This window comes from Panthera pardus, unplaced genomic scaffold (genome assembly GCF_024362965.1).
Source record: "Panthera pardus isolate Hobbes unplaced genomic scaffold, ASM2436296v1 HiC_scaffold_17, whole genome shotgun sequence".
Taxonomy (NCBI): Eukaryota; Metazoa; Chordata; class Mammalia; order Carnivora; family Felidae; genus Panthera; species Panthera pardus.
Window position 1 is genome coordinate 9,623,918 of NW_026526732.1, and position 23,981 is coordinate 9,647,898.

At 42.4% G+C, this 23,981-nt stretch overlaps 1 protein-coding gene across 2 annotated transcripts in view; it reads right to left on the reverse strand.

The window, feature by feature from the left end:
• Positions 1–23,558, reverse strand: part of TULP4 (TUB like protein 4) — a 242,569-nt gene extending 219,011 nt beyond the window's left edge. For both annotated transcript variants that reach the window (XM_053904314.1, XM_053904313.1), the window contains exon 1: positions 23,428–23,558. The gene's annotated coding sequence lies outside the window, so the exon portion shown is untranslated. The remainder of the gene's footprint in view (positions 1–23,427) is intronic.
• Between the last annotated feature and the right edge of the window lie 423 nt (positions 23,559–23,981).

Consider the following 23,981-nt stretch of genomic DNA (forward strand, 5'->3'; position numbering starts at 1 on the left):
ACATGTACCATTCCTGAAGACTGGTATGATCTTTTAATCAGCCCACAGACTCTTCACGAATACTGCCTTAAAATCAGCTCAACTACTGAAACATCAGTCATTTCTGACATCTGTAAACCACTGCATTATGCTCTCACTGAGGCAACACTGCTGAGTGAGGTAAGAATTCTTTAGATGGTCCTTCCTCACTAAACTAAGGCATATCTATGTAAAATGCAGAGTAATGCATTTTATGTAGCATACACGTAACTTCTTTTCATTTAAAAAATTAGCCTAAACTCAAACTGAGTAAAGAGCAAACAAAACTGAGCACAAGTGTCTGCATAATCCATTCAAAAGAAACAACTCACAAAGATCAAAAAGTAGGATGATATTTATCACCTATTTATTTTATTTTAAAGTAGCGCCAAATTAGAAGCAATCCAAATACCTTATAAAAGTCAAGCACTGAAGTATAATTTATACACTTGATGGAATATTACATTCTTCAAAAAAGTGTAATTACCAAAGTGTTCATTAACAGATGGACAAATAAACAAAGAGTGGTATATACACACAATGGAATATTATTCAGCCTTAAAAAGGAAAATAATTCTGATACATGCTATGTGGATGAACCTTGAAGACATACCAAATGAAATAAGCCACTCACAAAAAAAGACATATAATGTGTTAATTTCATTTATATGAGGTATCTAGAGTAGTCAAACTTACAGAGGCAGCAAGTGAAAGGGTGGCTGCCAGAAGCCAGATTAGGAGGGATGGGGAATTTTTTTTCATGTTTATTTATTTTTAAGAGAGAAAGAGAAAGAGAGAGAATGTGTGTGAGTGGGAGAGGGGCAGAGAGAGAGGGAGACACAGAATCCAAAGCAGGCTCCATGCTCCGTGCTGTCAGCACAAAACCCGATGTGGGCCTCGAACTCACGAACAGTGAGATCATGACCTGAGCCGAAGTCGGATGCTTAACCGACTGAGCCACTCAGGTGCCCCAGGATTGGGAATTCTTGTTTAGTGGGTAGAGCTTCAGCTCTGGAAGACAAAAAAGTTCTGGGAGATGGTGATGATGGTGACGGTGGTGGTGGTGGTGATGGCGGTTGCAAAACAATGTGAATGTCCTTAATGCCACTGAAGTGTACACTTTAAAAAAAATTTTTTTTTAACATTTATTTATTTTTGGGACAGAGAGAGACAGAGCATGAACGGGGGAAGGGCAGAGAGAGAGGGAGACACAGAATCGGAAGCAGGCTCCAGGCTCCGAGCCATCAGCCCAGAGCCTGACGCGGGGCTCGAACTCACGGACCGCGAGATCGTGACCTGAGCCGAAGTCGGACGCTCAACCGACTGCGCCACCCAGGTGCCCCATTTTAACTATTTTTAAAGTGTACACTTCAGGGGCGCCTGGGTGGCGCAGTCGGTTGAGCGTCCGACTTCGGCTCAGGTCACGATCTCGCGGTCCGTGAGTTCGAGCCCCGCGTCAGGCTCTGGGCTGATGGCTCGGAGCCTGGAGCCTGCTTCCGATTCTGTGTCTCCCTCTCTCTCTGCCCTTCCCCCGTTCATGCTCTGTCTCTCTCTGTCCCAAAAATAAATTAAAAAAAACTTTGAAAAAAAAAAAATTTTTAAAAAAAATGAAAAAAAAAATAGTTAAAATGGTGGGGCGTCTAGGTGGCTCAGCTGGTTAAAAGACCAACTCTTGATTTTGGCTCAGGTCATGATCTCATGGCTTGTGAGTTCAAGCCCTGCATTGGGCTCCAGGTGGAGCCTGCTCGGGATTCTCGCTCTTTCTCTCTTGGCCCCTCCTCCACTCAATCTCTCTCTCTCTCTCAAAATAAACATTTAAAAAATAAAAAATAAAAAAAATAGTTAAAATGGTAAATTTCATGTTATATACATTTTCCCACAATAAAAAAGCATAATTATGAAAAGCATATAGAAACATTAAAAACATTTATGCTATGTTAAATTTTAAAAAGCATACAAAAGTATTCATGGGTTTGATTAAAACTATGAAAAAATGTATATGACAAAAGGTTTCAAAAGAAAGCTCTGGTAAAGAGTCGTAATAATGGTGGAGACTGGGCGATTTTCCTCCATTTTACAAATATACTATGGTATTTAGCTGTTATTTATGTAAACTTATAAAAACATGAAAAACTCGCACACTAGATATAATACCAAGAGAGCAAATCCATGGTGTCTGCAACCACAAAGCTCCCTTGTCTGCTACTTCTTTTTCAATTCATCCAATCCTAAATTTGGGGGGGAAAAAAGGTTTTATAAAATACTTAATATTTGGGGGCTGAGTAATGACCTAAGAACTGGTAGGTAGCTCTGGGTGCACAGAGAGAATTTAATTTTAATTAAATAAACAGTTTCCCTCTTACTCTCATTTTAAAGTTTAAGAAGAAAGCCAGGAGAGGGGCACCTGGGTGGCTCAGTCAGCTGGGCATCTGACTTCGGCTCAGGTCATGATCTCATGGTTCGTGAGTTCCAGCCCCACATCGGGCTCTGTGCTGACAGCTCAGAGCCTGGAGCCTGCTTCAGATTCTGTGTCTCCCTCTTTCTATGCCCCTCCCCGTTCACACTCTCTCAAAAATAAACATTAAAAAAAATTAAATAAAGCCAGTATTTGCCTTACTTGAGCCAAAATTTCCTTCTTAGCCATTATTTTAACCCACCTCAACTCTTTTTTTTCCTTAAAGTTTCTTTATGATATTGAGAGAGAGAGAGTATACAAACAAGCAGGGGAGAGGCTCAGAGAGAGGGAGAAAGAGAATCCCAAGGAGGCTCTGCATTGTCAGAGCAGAGCCCGACATGGGGCTCAAACTCACAAACCATGAGTCATGACCTGAGCCAAAACCAAGACTCAGATGCTTAACCAACTGAGCCACCCAGACGCCCCAAGCTACCTCAACTCTTTTGTGGAAGAAGTCCAGGGTCTAAGTAAGTAAATTAAGTTCTCATCAAATAAAATTTCTCGTAAGCTGGACAGGCAAGGAAGTGAAACAGGAATGAATGGGACCAGGAATCAGAAGACAGAATCTGGCTGGCTCTGCCGGTTAGTGGCAGGGAGGCCTCGAGCAGCACGCAGCTTCCTCAACATCGGCTGCCCATCCATATGTAAATGTGCAGACTATTTGCTCCACGCTTTACCAACAAATAAAAATCAAAAGTGATGTTCATAAAAATGCTCTGGAGAACGTAACATGCTTTATAAACTAAAAGGTGATACCTTGTCAAACTCACAATATTAACTTGATCTTTTTTCCTGTTGCCATATGGTAACACATGAAATTAGACCTTTCATATATGCTTTTCTGCTTTTACATTATTACTTCTTACTTGTCATTTTGAAGGCACTGAGTCTCCCCAGCCCTCAGAGCTCTGCATTTTTGATGAGAGAGGTACAGCTCAAGGCTTTCTATTTAAGATCTGACATTTCGGGGGCATCCCCCATGGTTTGTGAAAAGAAGCCCACAGAAGAAGAAAAGGTCAGATGGGATACAGAGCTTCGCACGACCTACATGCAACACTCCCAATTTTCATTCAACAGCAGGGCTCTTCCAGCACTATTTTAGAATACCACCTGGCTTTTAAATCATGTAAAGCAGTAACAAATGTTTCCTACCCTGTTGAAGGCAGGAAATTTCGCAGAGTAAGGAGCATGCTAGAGCAGCCGTCCAGAGGGTGTCTTCCATTGCAGCCATGTTTACTCAGGTGCTAATCATGCCCTTCCCCTTGTCCAAACCCCAGTAATACAGTATACTTCATACAACCTACATGTTCTGAAAAGGAAAACTGAGTTTTAATTTTAAATATACTCTAAGTCAAATGGGCAAAAAAAAAAAAAACAAAAAAAAACAAACTCTTTTACAACTGATGTACAAATAAAGCAGATCACATACATTTGGGAAGATAACAAACTAACACCTTTATAAATTCCTAAATTCTCAAATGGCACTAATTCCCAGAATTATGAGACCACTCTTTTCTTCACCTTGCAATCACTAAGTGACACTGTCAAATCTCCTTGGATTACTGCATATAGGTTCACAACCCACACAAAATATTCAATCCCAATAAATTCATAGAGGGCTCTCAAATTCATACAGGGGATCTGTGTGTGTAACCAAACAACTAAAAATGGAAACAGCTATTTTTCATAACTTCGGAAATCAGTGGAATACATGATCTGCCAATGACCTGGCGGCCCCCATGGGATAATTAACAGCAAGGATGGACAATCCACTGATACATCCTTTTTTAAATTTATTTTATTCCAGTGTCATTAACATATAGTGTTATATTAGTTTCAGGTGAACAATGTAGTGATTCAACAGTTCCACACATCATTCTGATACATCCTCATTTAAGTGAATGTGATGAAAAGTTAAAAGCGGATTTTAGAAAAAAAATTACACAAGGATTTTTTCTGATAGCAAGCTCTTCCTGTGCCTTTAAATTTTAATTTAAAATATTTTCTTTATTTTCAAGTTTTCAGGAATACCTTCCACATCAAGCTACCCTGCTTAAACTTTGACCACAATTTCTCAGAGTTCAAACAATCCTGATATGAAAACAGGTTATAATGCGTTTTACTAAAAAAGACATTTAATTTTAGAAAAAGCAATTTCAGAATCTGTTTAACAGGTTCATCTCCTCAACTTACAGGATTTTTTTTGTTGGTAACGGTAGCATCTTTTTGATGGTAGTGTCTTGTTTTGTTTTAGTTGACTTTACTGTTTAGTTTTCCTTTAAATTTTAATCCAAAGTTTATGCGGTTTCACAGTTTGGGTCCTTTCATAATTGCTAACAATTACAGGGTATCCCTGACACTTTTTGCAAATTATAGCAAGGAAATCCTTTCCGCTGAACCTCAATGACCTCTTCAACTACTCCATATCCTCCCACAGTTTACCATGAGTGTCACCATTTTCTATGATCACTCAGTTCTTCCCAGAAAATTCTGGAACACACGGAAAACACTCTCTCTAGACACTTGGTTTAATATGGAAAACACGAGTGTTGGTGGCCATGTCTGCCACAGGGACTGAGGAATAGAGGATGCTGGTCTGTGACAGAAGAGAAGAACTAGAAGCATTGAGGGAAGCTAAGAGAGGGGGCCAGAGAGAAGGAAAGAGCTAACAGGACATTCAGGGAGTGTCCCAGTCTCTGGGTCGCATCCGAGACCCAGCTGTATCCCTGCCAATATTGAAGTACACAGCTCAGAAAACTTCCACTAACTTCCCTTCTTCATGCAAGTTCAGTTAGGGCTTTTTTACTTATAACCCAAAAACCTCTAATAATAGAGGGCTCCACAGTCCCTTCTATTGACTGTTTTGAAAAAGGCAAGACAGAAAACTACAGGTGGGGGTGACTGGGTGACTCAGTTGGTTAAGCATCCGACTTCAGTTCAGGTCGCAATCTCACAGTTCATGAGTTCAAGCCCCGTGGACAGCACAAAGCCGGCTTCAGTTTCTGTCCCCCTCTCTCTCTGCTCGTGCTCACGCTCTTTTTCTCTCAAAAATAAATGAACATAAGAAAGAAAGAAAGAAAGAAAGAAAGAAAGAAAGAAAGAAACAAACAAACAAACAAACAAACAAACAAACCTACAGGTGGTAGACTGAACCCAGCAGGGTCCGTAGCCAGAAGGCAACAGGTGCCACCCCAGACCTTGCTTCTCTGGCAGGAGTTACACAGGATAACTCCAAACACACACATCCTCACCAGGGCCACCACAGTTCAGCTCCTCTAGTTAACACAGCAAGTAATGCTACGTTACAGAAGTGAGCTGTTCTCTATTCTACACCCCTGCTTTAAGTATAAATCAGGAGACACGGAGCAGCTCTCAGAATACCACCGAAAACCACTCTGCCTGGAAGTAGAGCCTCCCAGGGCAAGAGCAGCAAACCAAACCCAGAGAAATGGGGGCAGAGCACCTCGATTCTACTTCGCCAGCTCCCATACGGAAAGGAAGTATATTCCAGTTTAAAATCCAGAGGGATAGCACATTAGAAATAGCAAGCATGCTGATAATTTTTTATATGTATTTGATACAGGGAAAAGCAGCATTCACTATTTTTTAAGTACTTAGTGAAAACATCATGGTGGTCACACAATAGTATGAATATACTTAATGCCACTGAACTATATACTTATAAATGATTAAAACGATAAATTTTGTTACCACAATTTAAAACAAAAACAAAAAAACATGACACATTTAAAGAGTTACAGAGACAGACTGAACCCCTCAGTGGCAAACACCATGTACAGTGTTACATGGGATAGTCATGTATGAATGTAATGTGTTTCCTTGCCATGGGCAAGTCAGCACAGAACTGAGACAGACTTGATGGTCAATCTGGGCAGGGAGGCAAAAAGAGCTGTGGTTTTTCAGGGCATGGGGGTAGGGGCTGTTGAACCCAAGCAGCCATCTCCTGAAATTAGTAATAATGAAAAATCACTCCACACAGTCTTATGTTCCCCCACCTCCTAATACCTGATCAGCGTGGTCTTAACATTACTAATTCCTAAGTATTTCAACATAAACTCCTCAGAAGTCACTGCTGGTTTCCTATCAGCCACAAACAGATGGCAACCCAGAAGAGTCCTGTTCCCATTATGCCAACTTGGCGGGAGGCTCACCTGCCACTACCTGAAACATGGATCCCTCCCACTTGTACACAGAAGGCTCCCAAACACAACTAAAATCCTGCCCGGATGCCCACTGATCAGCATCCTTAAAAGCATGGGGGGGAAGTCTCATTACAACTCCACTAATTAATAAGCATAGGGAGGGACTACATCACATCCTAATATAATTACAGGAACACCGCAGCCTCCATCGCACTTCCACTCTACGGTTCAGGCAGCTTCCCCGCCTGCCTGCACTGGGACGTAATCCAGTTTTGCGAACATATCCATATGTATGAGAATCAGAACAGATCTTATTATATCAAACCTGGAGAAAAACCTTTGGAGATGCTAAAAGTTCAATTTCAGATATATTAATGTATCCTTAAAATTTTATTTACAATGGAAGTATCTATCCTGTTTTTGTAACCCCAACACAGATTTCTCAGCTGCAATTTTTTACCTTAAATGATTCAAACCCTAAGAGAATGACAGACATTCATTCACAAATTATGCCTAAATTAAAAAACACGAAGCAGCGTGTGTGCATGTGCGCGTGTGTGTGTATACTGGCAAGGAGGAAGAGTCTGGATTATTTACTTCATCAGATTCCAACCAGAGATGCTGTGTTTCCTGGATGTACTTGCTAATTGCCAGGGCCTTTACCACTGACTACTCCTTGCCTGCTCAAATCAAAAACTGACTCTTTGATATGTTAAGCCACGATTTTCTTTAGCAGGGGCAGCTTAACTATAGCTCACTGCCCTCCTGCCATATTTAAATCCTTCAATCGCTCTTCTTTTGCAATAGAAACCAAAATCTTTAAACATGGGATACAAAGCCCAACAGGAAAAGGAATCTCTCAGCAATGCCTCTGCATTTCCTCAAGGAAGCCATCTCTGATGTGCTGATTAGATCAAATTCTACCTTTATACCTTGTACTTCTCCTTCATGGTATGAATGAATGAAGGAATCAATCAATCCCCTGATCTGGTAGCTACTACATAGATTAGCATGTCTTTAGGTGTAAGTAACCAATAACCTCAACTCAAATTGCCTTAATCAACAAGGAAACTTATTTTGCATAACTCCAAAGGCAGGATGAGTGCTAGTCTCTGAGTAGTTTTCTCTGCTGTTTTTCTTGGCTCTGTCGTCTCCCGTGCACTGGCTTCATGTTCAGACTGTAGCAAAGTGACTAGAACAATTGTAGGCACCACATCCTGACACAACAATTTTCAGAAGAAAAGGACTATCTAGTGTGGTCATTTTAAGGTTGAGAAGTTTTCCAGAACCTCCTGGCAGACCACCGTCACATCTCACGGGCCAGGACCAGGTTTCTTGCTTACCCCTACAGCAATCACCTACAGAGAACGGACCCAACAGGAGTGGCTGTAACACATCAGGATTTACCCCCGTGCTAAGGATGGATCACTTTCTCTGCAGTCAAATGAGGACAAAGAAGAGGTCTAAACAAAACCCAATCTCATTACAAAGGAAGAAGGGAAGAAAAGATGTTAGACCATGAACTCAACAGGTCTGCTAATTATCAATCTGGAATATGTGCTCTGGTCACCAACATTAGACAAGACTGCCAACCTAAAACCTCCACCAGCCTCACCTGCAGTGCATCTATAAAACTGGCAGAACCACTCATCGGATGCCTGGGTGGCCCAGTCGGTTAAGCGTCCGACTCTAGATTTCGGCTCAGGTCATCATCTCACCATTCATGGGTTTGAGCCCCATGTCGAACTGTCAGCGCAGAGCCTGCTTAGGATTCTCTCCCTCCATCTCTGCCCCCTCCCCTGTGCACGCACTCTCTCTCTCTCAAAGTAAATAAATAAACCAAAAAAAAAAAAAAAAAAAAAACTGGCAGGACCAGCTTGGAGGGGAGGCCACAGGGTGAGCAAAGGGATAAAAGAAAGACTGGTGGGCTGGTGCAGATTCAAGTCCCAAGACTTCTGATTAGCAGTTATGTGACAACAGTCAAATCCTTTGGCCTTGATTTTCTCATAAAATAAGAAAATATGTGCTTGCCATAATGTATAAGGTTGCTGCAAAGACCAAATAAAATGTAGGCATATGTGGAAAAATGCTTTGTAAATTAAGTATTATGCTTATGTAAGCAATTATTATTACTTCAATGGAAAAAAATCACAAGTCACTGAGAAAAATTGCAGGAAAAAAAAAAAAAGGCTGACTCCTATCTAGCCAAATGGAAGCAGTACAATCCACTAAAGGACATATGCTTTAAAAATTATATTCCAATTGGGGCACCTGGGTAGCTCAGTTGGTTAAGCATCTGACTTCATCTCGGGACGCGATCTCACAGTTTGTGAGTTTGAGCCCTGTATCAGGCTCTGTCCTGACAGCTCAGAGTCTGAAGCCTGCTTTAGATTCTAGGTCTCCCTCTTTCTCTACCCCTCCCCCACTCTCACTGTGTCTCTCTCAAAAATAAATACAACATTAAAAAAAATTTTTTTTAATTATACTCCAATTAATTTACTTCTGGCTACGCTGGAGGCTTTCCAGTATGACTGACTGATTCTAACAGTTGGGATGGAATATAGCAATACTACAGAAAACCAAAGCCAGTGTCCTCCTTCTGCTCCTTCACTGATCTCTCCTCCTCAGGCCTGCACAGCCATCATGTTCTGACTGCTTTCTAGACAGAAAGGGTGTGTTTTCCAAGTCAGAAAAGGTTAAGAAAATTTTAGCATTTTTACTTAGAAAGAAGGCTGATTCCAATGCACAAGAAGCAGCTACTTGTTACCTGTGAGAAAGCTCAGCCCAATTCACATTAACGTATTTAAGTTGAGAAGTTTGTAGACAGTTAAGTACAAAGGCATCTAAGGCCTTCCTGCCAATGCTATTTCTACCAGGCAATGTAGGCATGAAGCCACCCAACATGGCTTCTGTTTTACCTAATTCCCTGCCTGCCCTCTCCAACTCTTACTTCTGTTCATCTGTCTCCATTTTGGGCTAGGGTAGAGAGGGGCAAGCAAGCCATAGATATTGAAGAGTAAGACAGGCACTGGTCTGTGCCATCCACATTTTTCTCCTTGGGTACCACACCTCATTTGGCAATAAAGTCAGAAGACTGGTCATGCCTAGCACCAAGATTCTGAAGGGTGAAAGTAGTGATATGCTGGGTTTACCTTGATGTATAGAGCATAAAAACTTGCTCACAGTGAGGGTGCCTTTCTCTCCTAGAGTTAAAAATCAACAACATATCATGATTTCCCACTCTGGTCCAGGCAGAAGCAAAATGAGTAACAGCATGAGAACGAAGATACCTTAGGAATGGAAAATGGAAGCAGCACAGGCAGTGTGGACAATTTGAGAGGCATCTCTAGGTCCAAGTTCCTTGGGTGTCTGTCACACAAGCACAACAGTGCCACTGCCAGGATCTATGCTCCCTGGGGGCACATGTGTCTGATTAAGACCAGACCAGTAACCAAGAACATGATCCATCTAGGGTCGCCTGGGTGGCTCAGTTGGTTAAGCGTCCGACTTCAGCTCAGGTCATCTCGCGATCTGTGAGTTTGAGCCCCACATCAGGCTCTGTGCTGACAGCTCAGAGCCTGAAGCCTGCTTCAGATTCTGTGTCTCCCTCTCTCTCTACCCTTCCCCCACTCATGCTCTGTCTCTCTCTCTCAAAAAATAAACATTAAAAAGAAGAAGAAGAAGAAGAAGAAGAAGAAGAAGAAGAAGAAGAAGAAGCAGCAGCAACAGCAGCAGCAGCAGCAGAAGCAGCAGCAGCAGCAGCAGCAGCAGCAGATGCTCCCTCTAAATCCCCTGCATGTGAGAACGGGCTATAAACATTCTCCAGAAACGTGCTGTAAGCACAGCTATTCTACAGAGCATGTTGCCGTTTATAGCCTCTTTAACACCCACCCCATTTAATGCAACCTAGCGCCCTGGGAGGACATTAGTGAAAACTCTGGTGAGATCTAAATGAAGTCAAGAGCTTAGTTAATAATCACGCACCAGTGTCTCAGCGCCTGGGTGGCTCAGTTGGTTAAGTGTCCCAACTCTTGGTTTTGACTCAGGTCATGATTTCACAGTTGTAAGATCAAGCCCCGCATCAGGGTCAGCGCAGAGCCTGCTTGGGGTTCTCTTCTCTCTCTCTCTTCACCCCTCCTCCCAAAATAAATAAACTTAAAAAAAATAAATAATGATGTACCAGTGTCTTAGTTTTGCCCATGTTCTGTAGTTACATAGGCTATTAACAGTAGAGGAAGCTGGGTGAAGGGCATACAGGAACTCCTTATACTATCTTTGCACCTTTTCTGTAAATCCAAAATTATTCCAAAATAAAAAACTTATTTTAAAAAGTTAATAATACTTGTCTGCTTAAAAGCAAGAGAGAAAGATAAAAAATACTCCAAGGAAAACTTTCTAAGAAAAACATCAAAGTTGGGGCGCCTGGGTGGCGCAGTCAGTTAAGCGTCCGACTTCAGCCAGGTCACGATCTCGCGGTCCGTGAGTTCGAGCCCCGCGTCAGGCTCTGGGCTGATGGCTCGGAGCCTGGAGCCTGTTTCCGATTCTGTGTCTCCCTCTCTCTCTGACCCTCCCCCGTTCATGCTCTGTCTCTCTCTGTTCCAAAAATAAATAAAAAACGTTGAAAAAAAAAATTTAAAAAAAAAAAAAAAAAAAAAAAAGAAAAACATCAAAGTCAAAACACGGAAAAAGGACTGGTAGACTTGAATACATAGAAAACATATACTTTTACACATCAAAAGTGTCATGAACAGACTTACAGTTGAAAGGCAACCAACAAACTGGGAAAATATTTATACAGCAAAAAGGGGGGTTAGTATCCATAATATAGTAAACTTTTTAAAGAAAAAAAAAAGACTACATGCCTAGATGCTCTATCTGCTACAACTGCTTTCACACATTTCAGATCTATAGCATACCCAAACTCAAACTCAGAGGCTCTATAAACCACATGTTTCTTCCCGTTCTAAGCATTAGCTCCAATTCCCCCTAGCCTGGGAGTTCTGCTAGAGAAAGCAAAGCTTCAATTCAGCGTTCCAAGAGGCAGCTAGCTTCTGTTTAATTCGTTTGACCACTCTTAACCAAAGTCTCCTTCTAGAATCCAAAACTCTTTTCCTCTTTATGTTCTGAGTATGTCAAGCTTAGCTACTTGGTGCCCATAATAGTGAAAATAGGTCAAACCACAACCAGAAGTGAGAGCCCTGAGCAAAAACAAAGGCCCTGACTGGCAAACCAGACTCAAAACTTCTGTACCAGCCAATCAGGCGGTAGCCAAAAGAAAGCAGGAAGCCTGTGCCACAGGTAAACAGGCATCTCCCACTCAGAGCCCCACTTACTTGCATTTCTAGAGATAGAGTCAAAGAAAAAGCATCTTTTTTTTTTTAATTTTTTTTAACGTTTATTTTTGAGACAGAGAGACAGAGCATGAACAGGGGAGGGGCAGAGAGAGAGAGAGATACAGAATCTGAAACAGGCTCCAGGCTCTGAGCCGTCAGCACAGAGCCCGACGCAGGGCTCGAACTCACAGACCGTGAGATCATGACCTGAGCCGAAGTCGGACGCTTAACCGACCAAGCCACCCAGGCGCCCCAAGAAAAAGCATCTTTTTAAACAACATACAGTGACATCTAACTCAGAAGTTTATATTCAAACCAATCTATCTTAGTAATTTACCGACTGTTGTTTTTTCTGTTTTTAAATTTAGAAGTAGGGGCACCTGGGTGGCTCAGTCAGCTGAGCGTCAGACTCTTGATTTCAGCTCAGGTCATGATCCCAGGGTTATGAGATGGAGTCCCATGTCAGGCTCAGCACTGAACGTGGAGCCTGCTTAAGATTCTTTCTCTTTCTCTTTCTCTTTCTCTTTCTCTTTCTCTTTCTCTTTCTCTTTCTCTGTCTCTCTCTCTCTCTCTCTCTCTCTCCCTCCCTCCCTCCCTCCCTCCCTCCCTCCCTCCCTCCCTCCGCCTCTCTCCCCTCTCCCCTCTCCCTCAAATTTTAAAATTTTTAAAAAAATTTAGGAGACTGAGAAAATATATAGAGAATATATATATTCAAAGAGAGAATATATAGAGTAGTCCTCCCTCTTATCCTCAAGGGATACATTCCAGCACCCCCCGCCATGCCTGAAACCGCAAACAGTACTGAACTCTACTTATGTTATGTTTTTCCCTATATACTTACCTATGATAAAACTTAATTTATAAATTAGGCACAATAAGAGATAAATAATAACTAATAATAAAACAGAACAATTACAACAATATACGTAACAAAAGTTATGTGAATGTGGCCTCTCCCTTTCTCTGAAAATACCTTGTACTATACTCACCCTACTTCTTGTGATGATGTGAGATGATAAAATGCCTATGTGATAAGATGAATGACGCAAGCACTGTGAAGGAGCTCTAGGCTACCAGAGACCTTCTGATGCTACATCAGGAGGATCACCTGTTTCCAGACTGCAGTTGACGGCGGGTAACTGAAACCTAAAACCGCAGAAAGCAAAACTTCGGTAAGGGAGGACTACTGTACTTCTTTCGAGACGTCCCCATACATATATCACTTGTACTCAGTTAGAATATTAAGAATATTAGCCATACTATCATATTAAAAATTAAGTAGCAGAAAGTTATAAATCTCATGCTATATTGAAGTTCCACATATAAAACAATATAGAGGCCCAGAAACAAAATATTTTTCACATAGAAAAGAGTGTGACCATGATTAAAACCACTGGACTAAAAATTCAGTGGCTGATATACAATGGAGTATTACTTGGCAATCAAAAAGAATGAAATGTTGCCATTTGCAGCTACGTGGATAGAACTGGAGGGTATTATGCTAAGTGAAATTAGTCAGAGAAAGACAAAAATCATATGACTTCATTCATATCAGGACTTTAAGAGACAAAACAGATGAACATGAGGGAAGGGAAACAAAAATAATATAAAAACAGGGGGGGACAAAACAGAAGAGACTCATAAATATGGAGAACAAACTGAGGGTTGCTGGAGGGCTTGTGGGAGGGTGGATGGGCTAAATGGGTAAGGGGCATTAAAGAATCTAGTCCTGAAATCATTGTTTCACTATATGCTAACTAATTTGGATATAAATTTTAAAAAATAAAAAAATAAACATTTAAAAAATAAACATTTAAAAAATTAAAAAAAAATTCAGTGGCTGAAAGTTTGCATCCCAATTGATTTACTCTCTTCTCCCCAATATTGGGGATCACTATTGCCTTACTTATATGGAGCTTCCTATGCTCTGAGATTGCCCACTTCTCAAAATCAGTATGTGGTAATAGCACTTAAGGCCAGGTGGACACAGAATGAAAACAAAGGATTTAAACCAAATCCTCACTTATAGAAGCTCATTTGTGATCTAATTTGTGAATAAGGCCAGACTCCCCAGCACGCCTCCTTCTCCAGACGTATCACTTGGGTCCACTTTACCACTCGTTAGCATCAAAGGAGGTTCAACTCAAACCAATTTCGCTAGAAATTAACAATCCAGTAGAAGGTTTGATAATAACAGACTAAAATTAAAAGGTTGAAAGTAATTGGTTTAAATTGACCTCCACAGATTATTGGTATCTGCCACATGACAGTGCTTACCCCGATTCCACAAAAAGTTTTGGCTGTCTTCCATTCGCCAGAGAAACAGAATGATTCCCCAAAACCAAACACTTGCCATCTCTCCATGTCAGGTGAAAGAGAAAGAACTTCACCATATGAACACAGGCAAAGGAGAGCCAAAGAGGTTGCATTTCTATGATCATTAGTTTAGCCAAGGAGACCACAGTTACATGCAACACACAGAATGTGACATCCCTAAGCTCTCAGAATTAAAAACGATGCACCATCTCTGAACCACACGATCAACTCTGAGACGTTTCTACTTATTTACAATAAACGTAATACATTAAATTCATAGAGAGCTGATTTCAAATCACCTTGTAAACATTATTGCTTCTTTATATACCTCTGCAAAGGAAAGCATTTTTAGCCTAGGAAGGACCTCCAATGGTACTTAATGTTTCTGTATCACATTTCTTGCACATAAATACACATAAGATACAAATACTATTCACTATATTGTATCACAATTTTTTTCAAAACATTAATTTTAATTAATGAAAAACCTAAATAAACCTATTTCATAGAACAATGAAATTGTGAGGCTTGTTAATAGCAGTGATTAAAAATTAAAGGTGATGTAATCAGATAAAACTGAATTATGGTGACAATCTGTGGGCTGCACATATCAGTACTTTGCTCTCCACTGACAATACACAGTCCTGGATGTCACAGCCATTACAACGGTGAGGAGGAGGGAGATGCAAAATCAAATACAAATAGGATGCCATAAATCCAAAAAGGCTGGGAACTGAAGCTCCAGTAAGCTATCACAGATACATTGTGGGCAGCACCCCAACCCTACACTGAATTTATTCCCAAGTACCTTAGAATCAAAGCTGGGTAAGGGGACAAAACAAGATGCATGCCACTTTCCTTCTCACTTCTGTTCCAGTATTTAAATTACTAAAGGAATAAGACAAGCAAACTGTGAGCTATCTTCTGCTAAGAGTTGTGTCTTTACCCAAGCATTTCAAATATTACAGAATTTATTATTCAGATATCAGAAAATTAGTCCAGAAAAGTTAACCTCCTAATGTAGGAAACCCAAGATTGGGTTTCTCATTTCATGGGAAAAGATGACATGAACAAAAATGAAAAAGGTTCAAACTATTTGTAAGGGCTGGAAAACCTCAGTGACCTGAGTCCTAACAACATTCATTCTCCTTGGCTATGCCCATGATTCAACCTCCTTAAACTTACTTCTCTAAATTAAAAACAGGTTATCATTTTTTTTAAGACCTTCCTCTCAAATTTGACAAATGTCAATACACAGTTAAAATTTTCTGATTATTTAATAATTCACAAAATTATGAATGCCTAAAATGCCAGCTTTGGTTGACCAGGGTTTTCATACACAGCATAAGCCTAACTTCCTATGCTGCATGTTTTGATATCATTGTTGGTGAACTATCCATCTGGTTTTGTGGCTAAGCAGGTATGTGCTGGTTGTCTGAAGCTTAAGAAGCTGATTATGTGTCAAGATAATCCTGTATATTCTCAGTATATGGTAACATCACCGCTTGTCAACTTGTCAGGAATAAGAAAACTGTCCCGGTATTAACAGCTCAGCCTGTTGCTCACAGAGGACCTCTGATACTACTATTTTATCACAATGATCGATAACAACGCCATGTGTTTTCCCCAGGGAGGTAACATATACTCGCAACAGCCCAATATGAAGAAAAAGAACATAGGGGACAGCAAACACGGCACTGAACGGGTCTTCTACACAAGACTTGATTTCCCTTGCCAGAGACTGAAAATTATACACACACAAATGAGGAATAACTGCCTCAAGTTTAAACTTCTCTTCATTTTGTCATTTGTAAAAAAACTGGTGAAGGAAACCTTCAGCAGGATGAAAGAACTCAGTGACATCTGTCTATAACACTGAAGTGGAATTTGAAAACATTGAAAAAGTTTTTGAAAGTAGATACAAAAGAGACTTTAGAACCCAGTGTTCCAACCAGTAACTAGCTGGATCAACATCTGAGACTTAAAAGTAAAGGTGGAGACTTCTCTCACAAAGATTATTCATTAAAAAGGCCAACTTCAGGGCACCTTGCTGGCTGAGTCGGTAGAGCATGTGACTCTCGATCTCAGAGTTGTTAAGTTCGAGCCCCGTGTTTGGTGTAGAGATTACTTAACATAAAATCTTTAAAAAATTATTTAAAAAGCCAATTTCTTAGTGTTAACTAAACATGAGAAAGCTGATGTAACAAAAACTTTAACCCAGGATCTCTACCATGCCTATTCCAAGCTGGGAGGAGATATCTACGTATCAAGACTCGAAAAAGAGGGACGCCTGTCGATTAAGCATCCAATTCTTGGTTTCAGCTCAAGTCATGATCTCAGTTTGTGAAATGAAGCCGCAAGTCAGGCTCTGTGCTGCCAGCACAGAGCCTGCTTGGGATTCTCCATCTGTCTTTCTCTGTCCCTCCCTTCCCCGCCCCCCCCCCCCTGCCAAAATAGATAAATATTAAATATATATATATATATATTTAAAGGACTACCAACGAGAGCAGAAATAACTGTAACAACATAACACCTTATATTATGCGTTTCCAAAGCCTTTCACATCCATTAAGGTCTAAATTGAGTCTTTAATTTAAGTGAGAAATTAGTATCTTAAATTGTAGTGTGTGTTATCTTTCTCAGAGCTCTTTCACATCCATATTGACTCTAATTGTGCTTTTGATTAAAAATAATTAACAGTGAAAAAGTCATTCAAATAAGTCTATATTATCTGCACAGCACCTCTCCACACCTAGAGAATAATTCTCTACACTCTATAACCTACTATACCATTACTATTGGAGGATGTCCATAAACACTACTTTTCAATTCTAATCTTAAAATTCTTTCAAGGGCGGGTATTGTTGACACCACATACGAGTACAAAGACTTCTATTCCTACTCATTGACATCAGAGAAATATATCTGATTCTGAATTAGTCACATTTAAAGAAGGGGCACCTGGGTGGCTCAGACGGTTAAGCATCCGACTTCAGCGCCGGTCATGATCTCACCACTACTTGTAAGTTTGAACCCTGCGTCGGGCGCTGTGCTGACAGCTCAGAGCCTGCTTCAGATTCTGTGTCTCCATCTCTCTCTGCCCCTCCCCCACTCGCACTGTCTCTCTCTCTCTCTCTCTCTCTCTCAAAAATAAACATTAAAAAAAATTTTTAAGGGAAAAATAGCTTAACTTTTAAAATCCACAAATAACCCAAAATTTTAATTACAACCCATTGTTTTCTACGAAAGCAAGAAACCAAATAGACTTGACCTGCTGGTATAGGTCTTACTATGTGAAAATAAGATGGTAAAGGGAAAAGACCAAGCTTATCAGAGTCTGCAGCAATTTATGGAAATGTAATTAATTCAATATTTCTAAGCAAACAGCTTAATTTTAACTAAATACGAATTGGCACTTATCTCCCATCTTCCTTGAATGTCTTCTCCTTTCTTTAGTTAAAAGTACCCCAACTCTCACTGTGACTCCTCCTGTATTCCATAATGTCTTTGTGAAACAACTGAGAGCAATCACACACACACACTAAAAACACCCCACACATGGCAAATTACCCTAACTAGGCCAATCATATTCCCTCTCTCCAAGAAGACTGCATCTTAAGACCCAAGAATGAAACCAGTTGGTGCAGTCTTTGAGACTTGGTGACCAGAAGAGACCATCCATTTGGTGGTTCCCAAAGCCTAGATGCTCAGAGGCGTGGTTCTTGGCATCCAAAGCCTTGCTGTTCCACATTTTCTATGCCTATATTTGACATAAGTGCTATGCCTTACAGTTCTGTAACCTGCCTTTGAATCAATAATATATCACAGGCATCTTTCCAGACTGGAAATAATATAGATCCATATCTTTATTTTCAATGGCTGCCTGGAATGAAAGTACAACCTATTTAATCAATTCCTTACTTATTTACTATATAATTATATACGGTAAATAGTTCCTTATTACTAACATATATCTTTGCTAACTTTTCCTACTATATATTTCTTTAGGATAAATTCCTAAATATAGATTTTCTGGATTAAAGGCTATGCAAGTTTTATATTTTGATACATAACAGCATTTAGAATGAATGCATCAATTTATATCTCTACTAAAACAGAAAGTACACATTTCCCTTCATCTTCACCAACACTGGAAATTACTATCCACCTTATTCCCATTTCAAACTGAGAGATGCCCAAATATTAAGACTGCCAGTAGAAGTTATAGAAGTAATCATAATAACATAATACTTTACATACAGTAAGTCTATAGTTTCACATCCAGTAAGGTGTAAATTGAGTCTGAATAATACTGCCAATACAACAAACTTAAAATGGTGTCAGGGGCACCCAGGTGGCTTAGTTGGTTAAGCATCTGACTCTTGATTCCCAGTCAGGTCATGATCCCTCAGTTGTGAGATCAAGCCCTGCACCGGGCTCAACATGGAGCCTGCTTGGGATTCTCTCTCTCAAAATAAATAAATAAACATTTAAAAATTGGTGATGGGGCACCTAAATGGCTCAGTCAGTTAAGCATCCAACTCTTGATCTCAGCTCAAGTCTTGATTCAGGGTCATGAGTTCAAGCCCTGTGCTGGGTATGAAGCCTACTTTAAAAAAAAAAACACAGTAGTAAAAAAAAATTTTTAAAAATTAAAAAATGGCATCTTAGCTGGCTTAGGCTGTCCGAACAAAATTCCACAGACTGGTTGTCTTAAACAACAGAAGTTTTTTTCACACAGTTCTGGAAGCTGGGAAGTCCAAGGTAGGTTTCATTCTGAGGCCTCTCCTTTGGTTTGTAGGCGGTTGCCATCTGGCCATGTGCTCACATGACCTCTTCTTGGGCATGACTGGAACAGGGGTCACCAAGCTCTCTGGTGTCTCTTCTTATAAGGACACTAATCCTATGAGAGCTCCACCCTCATGACCTCACCTAACCCTAATTACTTCTCAAAGGCCCCATTTCCAAATACCATTATACAGTAGGTTAGAGACTCAACATACAAATTCAGGGGAGACACATTCAGCCCACAACAAATGGCATTTTATCACACTTTTAATTTCATTTCTTTAATTACTAATGAAATTAAGTATTTTAATACACTTATTGGTCATTTATTTTTCCTTTTATTCCCTCCCTTTAAAAAATGGTCTGTTCTGATTCCAAATCTGGAATAGGAAGGGTACAGGATGAGCCTGGAACATCTCATCATACCAGAAAGCAAAGAAGCTACTAGACATTATTAGAGGCATGTCATAAGGACTTGGAGCCAACCTGACTAAGCTTTAGTCAAAAAGACAGGGCAGTGTGAGCATCAAAAGGAAACTAACTGAAATACACCATAAATGCTAAATAGAGATGTTCATAAAGATACTCAAAAAAAAAAAAAAAAGAGAGAGAGAAAGAGAGAGAGAGACACCTGAGTTGTGGCTCAGTCAGTTGAGCATCTGACTTTGGCTCAGGTCATGATCCTGTGGTTCATGAGTTTGAGCCCCATATCAGGCTCTGTGCTGTCAGTGTAGAGCCCGCTTCGGATCCTCTGTTGCCTCTCTCTCTGCTCCTCCCACACACGTGCGCACACACTCTCTCTCAAAAATAAACAAACATTTAAAAAAATAAAATGATTATAAAAAAAAGAGATAAAGAAGGAAGCCCTCATCTGTCACCGTTGGGAGTATGCTAGGGAAATCATTCATGATTTTAGAAAGAGGTAAATAAAGGGAAATACACATTTTCCCCATCCTGCCTATACAATCCATACCTCAGGGTGAGCCCTATATATTCTTCCATACAGCAAAATATACTGCCATTATAACATTAACTAGGAAATAAGAACATCATCTGCATCACCTGCAAATTTCAGAAAGATGCACCCTATGTCACAATCCACATGCAAAGCAAATGACAGGACCCAGCAAGGATGTAACATACATATTAGTTTTATCCCCTATGGATCCTATTTTTTTAAAGGTACCGTGCATTAAATAAGTAATTTTCTTGTTGTAACACAAGTATCTATAATCTCCAGGGATAGCTCCCCATCATCATGAGGTTACTAGGACTGTTAACATTCAGTATAAAATTTGTTTATAAACAAAATGTGATATACACATATGTACATGGTACACACATACACTACTGGAACATGTATTATTAAGCCTTAAAAAGGAAGGAAGTTCTAACACATGCTACAACATGGACGAACCCTGAATACATGCTAAGTGAAATAAGCCAGTCACAAAAGGACAAATACGGTATGAATGGACTTATAGAAGAGACCTCATGTAGTCAAACTCAGAGAGAAAGTGGAAGCGTGACTGCCAGCAGTTGAGGGGGAAGGGATGGGAAGCTGTTGTTTAGTGAGCACAATGTTTCAGTGTAGGAAGATGGAAAGTTCTGACCACGGATAGTGGTCCCGGCTGCACAACTGCATGCATGTACTAATGCCAGTGAACTATTAGGATAAGTTTCTTATGTGTATTTTGCCACACAAGAAATAGTATGTTTAGTATGTTAAAATTCAGTAACTGAGTTAACATTATCCCAGCTAAATTAAAAGAAATTTTATACTTTAATTACATATTCCCTGCAGTCTCAGCAGCCTCACTAACGGCAAATGAACCATCTCAGTACGGGACTACTGAAAATACTTTCACAGAGTCCTGACAAGGAGTCAATACGATACCTAAATCAGAGCATTTCATAACAAAAGTTTTACTCAGTTTTTTAATGAAGTTTTATGACTCACATGCATTAGCTGGGCCACTCTATCTTCAATCTTTCTCCACACACAGAAAAGAACAGGAGGGAGACTGTAATTGATACTGTAAATGCAGTGGAACAGATGAAGAACAATATCCTAGCTTAGCCACACACATGGTAGGCACTCAATAAATAAACATTCCTGATTTCGGATGCTCCGTGAATCTGCTGTAAAACCAAAAAGAAAACCTGGGCTTCACATTCTGTCTGGCACACCAGCCACGTGAGAGGGCTGACATTCCACCCCAAGGAAGGCTGCTGTCTCTTTACCCTTCTTCCATTAGCTGGGATCTCAGCATCGATGCTGAAACACCTTTCACGCACCATGTATCCTGCACCATGTATCCTTTTACGGGTTAAAGAATTTTTTTTCAATTCAGAGTTTGGGTGGGGAAACAATGTGAATAACCAAACGGCCACTCTTATGGCTCCATATGAAAAACAGAAAGTTCGTAAGATACACGCACCTCTTCTAAATGAAGTCAGTTTTAAAGTGTACAGTAGAAAACACATTATTATTACTTCTCAGGCACAAGAAGCAATCCTGGCTTTCTGCTCTTACACCCCTGTCTGAAAGCTCCACTGTGTTAAAAATTTTCCCCATATGACTTCCTCTAACTCAGGTCTACATACTTGTGACTCTAGAGGTCAACCACTTCCCCCATCACATGAAGAAGATCCTGCTATTTTCACAGCCCTTACTAAAAGAGAGTACTTGAAATTCTTAAAGAAAATGCACATCCTCAAATAACTCCTTCATACAAATTAAGTACTATTCTTCAAATTGAGGGACTAAACGCTAGATTTAGCTACTCACAATTTATTCATTTCTGGGACGGTAAACTATCAAGAAATAAGGGGGACGCCAGTCTGCATGTGGCTATCATTGCAAAACGTTGGAGATCAGCTTCCAAAACGCCCCAGCAGCCAGCCAGGAGTCTGGGCGGCTGCTCTCTGGATTGCAGGGTGGCTTATGTGCAAGGTGCCCTGTCACTTCATATCCATCACCACCTCAACCCCCAGCTCTCCGGTGCTATGGGGCCTGGGGACGAGCCCTCTCCAGAACCACAGCGCGATTCCCAGGGGCCCTGCGGGCAAGAACTAAAAAAAAACTCCAGCTAGGAAGAAATGGAAACCTGAGACACAGAGAGGCAGGATGAAAGGGACCCCCACAAAGATAGATTTTTACATTCTTGAAAACCTTAGAAATAAATGATTTTTCTCTGGGCTTTTTCAAAAACCTGCCGACTGGGCACCCTTAAGGCGCTGCTGGACTGAAAATACAAAGAAGAGAGCCCCCAAATACAGAAATCCAGGAAACCGATCCCTGCGAGGGAAGCTGATGGTCGCCAAGAAGACAAGTGTCAGAAGACTTTCCGATCACCACAGCAATTTAGCAGGTAAGTCGCATCCATCCCCGGTAGGACTGTGTCACCCTCATTTCTTCCACAAAGCTAGGTGGCCCTCACCTTTCCAACCTTGAAGTGGTGTGACAGGAAAAAGTAGACACCTCTCTCTGTGCTAATTGCCCTAGCGGGTCAAACTTCAGAACCAGCATCATGCACTTTGTTTTCAAGCGCAGGGAGAAGAGGAAGGGTTGGTATTCTGAGCGGAATCTCCGTGATTTGCCAGAGGAAACAGCACAGACCAGACAGCAGAAGCGCCAGCATTTCCATGCAGCTGCCACGACAGGTGACCGGGCCGCTTTGCAGACACCCCGCTCGCTCGGGGGGTTTCACCGAGGTGGGGCGGGAAGGAAGGGGGAAGCAGGGAGGGAGACAGACTGGAGGACGAGAAGGTGGGCAGAGGCAGGGAGGGAAATCCACTCCATCCAGACGTTGGGGAGGAAGAGGAGGAGCACAGCCCCGTCTCCCTGGGGAAACCGTTTTAAGGGATTTTCTGTCTCCACAATTAAGAAGAAAAAAAAAAAAATGGCTCCAAGCCAAACGCCTCCTGATTTACACACACACACACGCACACCAAGCTCTATTTCGCCCCATTTTCGTGTACGCTGAAACAAAAGGCTAAATCAGCAGCCAGCGCCGCCCGGAGTCCGGTGTCCGCCACCCTCTCCCACCGCGCCCTCGGGAGAGCCCACCCAAGGCGGCCCGCCCGCCGCCCCCCGCCCGAGCACCGGCCCTCCCGCCGAGCCGGGGCGCTGCCGCCCTCCCCGCCCGGCGCCGCCCGACGCGCCCCCCGCCCGCGCGCGCACAGGGGCCTGGCCGGAGCCTGGGGGCCGGGCGCCCACCTCGAGGGACGGGCGCCCGGCCGGGCTCGGGAGGGCGCTCCCGGCGGCGCTGGGGCCCGTCGCCTCCTCGCCAGGGAGGGCGGCAGCGCCCGGCCCCGGGCGCCCGTGACAGCGGCCCCGCTCCCGCCTCACCTCCGAGCGCCCGTGGCGGCGGCCCCGCGCTCCTCCGCGCCTCTCCGCCTCCGCCTCCAGCAGCCCCGCGCCGCCGCCGCCGCCGCCGCCGCCGCCGCCGCCGCCGCCGCCGCCGCCGCCGCCTCCCCCCCCGCGTCTCGGCCGAGTCTCCGCCTCCCTCAGCCGCCGCCGCCGCCGCCGCCGCCGCCGTTGGGCCCGGCTCCGCGCCACGTGACCGCGCCACGTGACCCGGCGCGGCTGGCGGGCGCCTCCCCGGCCGGCCTCGCGCCCTCGCGCGCGGGGAACCCGCGTCCCGGCGGTTGACGCCCGCCCCCGGTTGTGCTGGGCGCCCCCCGTTCCGCCACCCTCACCTGGCCTTCTGCCCCCGCCCGGCCGGCCACCTGCTCCCACTCACGAAACCCCGAACTCCACAGCGCCTGCACGCTCACACGAACACACTCACGCGTGCACACACGCACACGAGCACACACCGGCGCTCACAAGCGCACGCACTCACACGAGCACACACCAGCCCTCACGCGCGTGCACACGCACATCTCGCAGCCCTCGCCTTT